The following is an 8,439-nucleotide window of genomic DNA, read 5'->3' on the forward strand; positions in this document are numbered from 1 at the left end:
TATCTTTCTCGCGTCTAGCAATACTTTTTTTTTTTTGTTCTAACTAAACCCCATGTCATTCCAAACATGAGTGTCAATTTTTACCTCTCTATCTACATTATACCGTGGTTTATTAAGTTTTCAAATTTATACTGACATTTTGATGACCTGGTACTTCTCCAAGAGACATATTGGATTAAGTTTGATTCTGCCTGCAGTCAGACGAACTGTCACACTACTGTTTTTATTTTCATTCAAAATACAGAAAAATCTTGTGCCCTTATTTTGTGCAACATTTAATCTCTTCTTGTACTATTATTTTCTTTTTTATTTCAAATCTTGATCTGACTTTAGCTCTCCAACAGAGTGTGCAGAACATGATCAGTTATCAGTAAGAAAATTTCCAAAGCCCAGTTTGAAAATTTTGTAGAATATCTTTTTCTAGAATGAGATTTCCACTCTGCAGCGGAGTGTGCGCTGATATGAAACTTCCTGGCAGATTAAAACTGTGTGCCCGACCGACACTCGAACTCGGGACCTTTGCCTTTCGCGGGCAAGTGCTCTACCATCTGAGCTACCGAAGCACGACTCACGGCTGGTCTCACAGCTTTACTTCTGCCAGTATCTCGTCTCCTACCTTCCAAACTTTACAGAAGTTCTCCTGCGAACATATGCAGTAATTATTTTCATTTTCATTTCCATTCTATAAACATTTTGTATAGGCCTGCCACTTTTCTAAATTTTGAGGCTCATGCAGGAATCTCTCCGTCTTCTTCCCTTATATATCACTGACACAAAAATTTGTTTACTTTTATCATCTTCCCTCTGAGCCTTATAGGCAACTTCATTCTCATATATATCAGAGTAAGAACTTATCCGGTTCAACTTTTGCCTTATTAAGATACAGGCTGTCTAAAATGGAAAATATCACTGAAACACAAACATCCTGCTTTGCGTGTACTTTACTTTGTTTTTTGGGTAAGGCTATAGAACGTATTCAGATCATCATTTGAGGTGCAATCGTGCACTTATTACTCTTTTGATGTTGAGCACACCTACTTTGTCTTCCGATTTTCACCTACGCACCTGCTTCAGAATATTCTGTATCTTCTAGCATCTTAATAATGATCTTCCAATAGGAGCATTCTGCAACAGCTACTGATCTTATAGTGAAACAGTGGCTGAACATGAAAGAGAATTACACGGGGCAACATGCATTGTTATCCAGCAGTCGCTTAGCAAATACTTGTTTTATCTTGTAACATGTTGTGTGGGTGTCCGACAGTTAACACACATAGGTGTAAAGGCTATTAAATTTAAATTTTATGTTCTAAGTTTCAACCACACGGTTCAAAAGTAGGATAGTTGATTGTTGTGGAATCTTGAAAAATGGAGATGAGTTTTGTGAAAATTTGCTAGGAAAATATTCTGGTGCCTTTTACAACGCCAGATGTTCAGTTTTGTCATGTTTTCTGCTATCCACCGTCTAAGTCTCGCCTTAAAGTGTCAGAATCCGTTAAAAAACACAATTTGAAATTTTTTTTTTTTTTGTTAAAACGATCCTCAATTTGAGCTCGACAACTTTCCTGGACGGAAGTAAGTTCAGGAACTTCATAATGAATTCTTCGACAACTTACTGTTAATATTTTGACATGTCTTTACTTTGTACGTGACCCGATTTCGCTCTAAGCGTATCAACTGACGAGCGGCCTTTAGATGACCTTAAACTACCGCCTAGCCTTAAAAACCCAATGTACATATATCCACGAGTACTCTGTTACCTGCGTAACTTCTTCCTTCGTGAAGTGCACCCCTAGCCTATCAAGGGTGTCCTACCGTACTAGTGGATAGGAAGCGTCAAGTTTCGCGGCAGATATTTGTAAATAATCGCGTGAAATCAGCGGAAGAAATCACTCGTTAGTTCCAGGGTGTTACCGGCAGTCCAGATAGCACAGATACGGTGAGTAGAGAGTTAAAAAGTTTGTGGAACATTGTTGGAGCACCTCCTCATCAGCCACACATTTCCGTACACAGTGTTTAGCGGAGATTGAGGTGGTTTAAAGAGCGACGACAGTGGACAATGGATGACTGTAAACAGCTGCTTTGCGGTGACAAACGACGCTATATCCCATGTGGGTTGTTTTTCGTGGTTAGTGTGTAGTTCCCTTATTGCACTTACGAAAACGCTAACTGCGGAAGGCTATGACCACGTTGTACTGCATACGAGGACATTAGAGCACGGCTGGGCAACCGGCTCCCCGCGGGACGGATCCGGCCCGCGATTGGTTTCGAACCGGCCCGAGTGAGACGTCGTGGGATATAGAGCGAGACGCCCGCATTGCAGTCCGCCTGGGAGGCAATTTCAGACATTCACCATTCTATTGTTCACATTTTTCCAGTTTGGTTTCTGTGTAATAAACTTGATACATACTAAAGTCAAGCGGTTTAGGCATTTAAACTTTTTAAAATGGGCATGGAAATGATGGCGTAATTTATTTAGCTTTACAGAAACAACCGATGCCTATGACATCAGTCAAAAAAATTACACGGTGTTTCAAAAAGAATGACCTGATTTCTAAACTCCATAGTTATTGTTAAAAACATATTACAAACATGGAATGGACTGCAAAATACGGAATCTTAAGGATTAGCTGTGCCATTACAAATGCTCTCTGTGTGCACCATCAGCAGAACGAACAACATCTAGACGATAGCAATGCCCTGCTACATAACATGGAAGACGAAACATATTTACGACGGTTAATTTTCAGTGATGGAGCAACATTTTATGTATAGGTAAACTAAACCGACATAACTTGTCCATATGGGCACTCCTAAAGCCTAATGGCGTTATTGAGTACGAAAGAGACTCACCTAAAATGAACTTTTTTGTGCCTTTTTCGTTAAAAAGTTCACGGTCCCTTAGTTTTTGAGGAAATCATAGTGACTGGAATGAGCTATATTCAAATGCTGCAGAACAGGCTTTTTCCATAGCTTCAGGAGGACTCCGATGACTTCATTTTCCAACAGGAAGGAGCTTCGCCATACTAGTACAACAATGTACGTCAGTTTCTCAATAACACTCTGCCCAATGCTGGATATGACGCACGGGAACCCGAGGCACTGCCCTGCATTCTTGGTCATCAAGATTGATATACCTGACCCCAAACGATTATTTCTTGTGGGGATACATAAAAAAAAAAGTGACAAACAAGAAGTGAAGAATAATAACCGCCGTAACGTCCGCCAATGCAGGTGCATTGTGTATGGTTTATGACGAATTTAGCTGTCGTTTGGATGTTGTTCGTGCTGCTGCTGGTAGACAAAGAAAGCATTTGTAATAGCCTAGCTAAAAAGTTAAAATTCTATATTTTGCAAATAATTCTGTGCTTATAGTATGTTTTCATCAATAAATACAAAGTTTCGAAATCAGGCAATTCTTTTTGAAACATACTATATTTTGGACGAATATCTCAAAAGTATGCTAATAATGTTTGTGGATATTAACACACTACAGTTCAAACACTCGAATGACCTACATGTGGCCAATAATCGCAAAGTTACTGCTCATTGCTTGAAGACTGGGATTATCTGTCCCCTCTTACCAAGCGCTGTTGGCAAGCGGGGTGCACTCAGTCCTTGTGAGGTCAGTTGAGGAGTTACTTGACTTAGAAGTAGCGGCCTTGGTCACGAAAACTGACAACCGCGGGGAGAGCAGTGTGCTAACCAAGTGCACCTCAATATCAGTGTTCACTCACGCCTATATTCTGAGGAAGACACTGCGATCGGTAGGTACCCTAGGGCCTTTCGAAGCCTGTTCGGACGGATAGAGAGAGAGAAAGAGAGTTGCTTTTATGGGCATTTATTTTTCTCTGATGACATTTCAAGATGACAGCCCATCTTCAGACGTTCACATTTGTTTAAGCGTCGTGGACATTATTTCTTTACTAAAGGTGTTAGAAAATTTTGCAGCCGTAGCTTCAAAGACAGCTGCGGAACAGTGTCCACCGCACATAAATAAATGTCAACATCTGAAGTTGGTGAGAAAATGAATTCACTGTCAAAACGCGTGTTTTGAGGCATTATTTGTTGGCGTGATGTGGCCGATAAGGAGTGTCATTCATATCGGTGGATTACCCCATGAAAATTAACGTCACGGACTTCATGACTTTAGGCACTAGGAACGCTGCTATTGCAGACCGTGACGTTAAATATGTGAATCAGGCCCTCCAGCATTAGAGGAACAGTTTGTTCGACAATGCACTCTGTCATAGCGCATCTGCGAGGCGCTGGCTTGTGGGCTGTAAAATTACTGAATGGAATCAAACAGTGTATATCTAATTGAACTTGCTTACTGGTTTCGAGCCTTTATCTCTCAATTTTCCCCACTTACACTTCCCTCCATTACCAAACTGACGATTCCTTGATAGTTCAGGATTTCTCCGTCAACCAGTTTTTTCTTTTAGTGAAAGATTTTTCTTTTCCCCAATTCTACTCAACACACTCTCATCAGTTATTCTATCAACTCGTCTAATCTTCAGAATTTATCTATAGCACCATATTTCAAAACTCTTCTTGTCTGAACCGTTTTTGTCCACGTTTCACTTCCGTACTGGGCCACGCTCCATACTTCCTAACTCTCTTAAATACTAGGCTGCATTGCATATATTTCGGTCAACATCGGTTAATTTACTTCCAAAATGGAGAAAAAACTCATCTACAACTTTCAGTGTCTCATTTACTAATCTAATTCCCTCAGTTTCGCACATATCAATTCGACAACATAACATTACGGTCGTTTTATTCTTGTTGATGTTCATCTTACAATCTCTTTTCATGACGTCCATTCTCTTCAACTGCTCTTTCAAGTTCCTTGATTTCACTGACAGAATTACAACGATATCAGCAAACGTCGAAGTATTTATTTCCCCTTCGTAACTTCTCTGTAGTTTCCTTTACTACTTGTTCACTGTACAGATTCAACAACATCAGCGACAGGTTAAAATCGTGTCTCACTTCATTGTCAATTACTGTGAATGATTACCTCCCTCTGCTTGCGAGTTAGAGGTCGACGTGCTCGTATAGCATAAAGCCGTCGCAAAATTATTTCAGCAGTCTCATTTGTTAGTAAAGTCCTAACGTCATTCTTTCTTGAGCACAGTTCCTATTCAGTAGTAGAAACTTTACAACATGTGAAATACGAAACCTGAAACAAGAAAGCCCAAATATCTTACTGCAACTAGTGCAAGCCGTCTTGTAGATAAACCAGACAAATTCACTCCTCAGAAAGCGCGAACTTATATTTAACATCGAATATTACACAATATTATTCTATTAAATTAATAAGAAAGTATCAGAGCCTATTAGAAAATACGAAATGCAGTGAGAAAGTATTTGGATTCAGTGGCTCGCGAACCGACAACAACTCCTTCGTTTCATTATGAAATTGCGACTGTACTTGCAACGCAACAAGTACCCCATGTGATTTTCGATCATACCTCGCATGTTACCATCTCCTGAAAGCTTTTATCGTTCATATGTTTCTGACTGACATTTAATTATAACAAATTGTACCAAGAACAACGAGTTTTTGATGGATCCTCAATCTTCTACTGCCTTGAAATGGCATACTTACATAATACACTAACTTCGGTAATTCTTTAATCACCAATATGACGTTTTCTGTTGTTTCATTACAGAAAATCGTATAATCAACCGTGAGTTCTCGAGAGATTAGCGATTTTCTAAGTATTCTCTAAGTATTCCGGCGAAGTGAATATTCTGCGAGGTTTCGGGATTCCAGCCGATCATGTTGATTCTTGCCACAATATTTTGGCTGGCAACTGTCCAGTCATTTTCAGGTGAGTGTCCGCAACTGGAGACTGCTTTTTGTGAGAGGTTGGGGTACAGCGTTACCGGTGGATGGCGGCCTTACTGTCTTGGGGTAAGGGTAAAATTTTTCTATAATACAGTGACATCACCGCAATGACATCATCGGAGACCACGTTGGAGGTGTGACGGTGGGACTTGAAGTCCCGTACCATCCTCCAACGGTGGAAGTTCAAGGTAGCGGGCAAGAAGGAACACAGCTACACAGATAGGGACACTGGTGGTCATACAATGGACGTCACACATTGAGTGATCGTAACAAGACTGACACATTATTAGTGGCCATAACAGGGCTGTCGTTGGCCGTGTTCTGAATCTGATTCCTCGAGGATGGTAAGAGAAACAGGGTGCTAGTCTGGTAGGAGCCAGTGACTATATCGCGCATGGCATCCACTTTGTCATAGAGACGCATTGCCTTTTCTCGAATAAAAGTCTTTGGAGTTACCAAATTTGTCTCCTCGTGGAGCCACTAATCGTGGTCCACGCGGAGGAGCCATAGGTGAGGGAAGAGTGGACAACCGTCCAGTACAGTCGGATCTTGGCGTCTATGGTCATTTCGCTTTTGGTCAAGAGTGTGTACAACGCTTTTATCAGTTTCAGTTTCTCTTCTTTTTGGTTGAGGTATTTTCCATGCCGATGAAAGAGCAGTTTTTATCCATCTGGACACCTAGATATTTGGTATCCTGGGACTATGAGACCTGGACGCCTGCAATAGTGATGTTGTGGTGGAAGATTTGACACCTTTTGGTGAAAAAGGCAGCCGTAGTTTTGGCAGCATTGAGGGCAATCTTGTTTGACCGACACCAGGTGACTCTCGCATCCACTTGCCTCTGGAGATGAGCAATGAGCAGGTCCGTGGTCCGGCCGGTCGTACAGAGCACCATATCGTCGGCGTACTGCGCCAGGTGGCAGTGTGGGATGACTGGCATATCATTAACGTAAATGTTAAGATTAGATTAGATTAGATTAGTTTTTTGTTCCATAGATCCGTCCTGAGGAGATCCTCTTGGATGTGGAACATGTCCTTTTTTTTTAAGCTGAGATAACAATACTAATAGTATGAATATATACAATACATCATTTGTTTCTATTAAAAAATTCGTCAATGGAGTAGAAGGAGTTGGCCACTAGTAAGTCTTTCAGGCTCCTTTTAAACTGATCTTTATTTGTAATTAAATTTTTTATGTTTGCTGGCAAATTATTGAAGAAGAGTGTTCCTGAGTAGTGGACCCCTTTTTTAACTAAAGTAAGTGCTTTTAAGTTCTTGTGCAGATCAGTTTTGTTCCTGGTATTGTATGTATGAACTGAGCTGTTTGTTGGAAAAAGAGATATATTATTTAGGACAAATTACATTTAGGAGTAAATATACTGAGAGGCTGTGGTTAGTATACCCAGTTCTTTGAAGAGGTTTCTACATGACGTCCGTGAATTTACTCCACAAATAATACGTCTTACACGCTTTTGGACTCTGAAAACTTTTGTTTGACTTGAAGAGTTACCCCAAAATATTATACCATATCACATCATGGAATGAAAGTAGGCAAAGTATGCAAGCTTTTCATTTTTATGTCGCCTATGTCAGCTAACACTCGAATTGCAAATACATATTTGTTAAGGCGTTTCTGCAGTTCTGTGGTATGCTCCTCCCAACTGAATTTATTATCAAGTTGTAATCCCAGGAATTTATGCCTGTCCACCTCTTCTATCTGCTCTTCTTCATACTTTATGCATATGCTGCGTGGAAACCTCTTACAGGTTCTGAATTGCATATAGTGTGTCTTTTCGAAGTTTAATGTCAGTGAGTTGGCTTTAAAACATTTATTAATATCCATGAAACTATCATTAGCAGATCTTTCTAGAACTACGCTCGACATACTATTTATTGCAATACTTGTGTCATCTGCAAACAAAACGAACTCTGCTTCTGGCAGTGTAAGTGATGAGAGATCATTAATGTACACAAGAAAAAGCAATGGCCCTAAGATGGATCCTTGTGGGACACCACATGTAATTTCTTCCCATTCTGATGATGACTGATGACTTAATTCACTAGTCCCTTGCACTGACACCCTTTGTTTCCTGTTAGCGAGGTATGACTTGAACCATTTTGCAGCACTGCCCGTGACACCATAGAATTCTAATTTATTTAAAAGGATGTCGTGGTTCACACAATCAAATGCCTTTGACAAATCACAGAAAATACCTGCTGCTTGTAATTTGTTATTTAATGAATTAAGTACATTTTCACTGTAGATGTAAATAGCCTTCTCGATATCAGAACCCTTCAGAAATCCAAACTGTGTTCTTGATTATATGTTATTTGTGGTCGGATGGTTGAGAAGCTGCCTGTACATTACTTTTTCTAAAAATTTTGAGAATACTGGCAAAAGTGAAATCGGTCTGTAGTTTGATGGTATCTCTTTATCTTTACACAAGTAACTTAGAATTGTACTAAACTCACAATAACATGCCTTAATTAACTTTGTTGATATTTCATTGTAACCACTAGAATGCTTTGTTTTTAAAAATTTTATTATGGAAGTTATTTCTTTTGGTGAAGTGAGTGACATA

Source organism: Schistocerca nitens, chromosome 9 (genome assembly GCF_023898315.1).
Source record: "Schistocerca nitens isolate TAMUIC-IGC-003100 chromosome 9, iqSchNite1.1, whole genome shotgun sequence".
Classification (NCBI taxonomy): Eukaryota; Metazoa; Arthropoda; class Insecta; order Orthoptera; family Acrididae; genus Schistocerca; species Schistocerca nitens.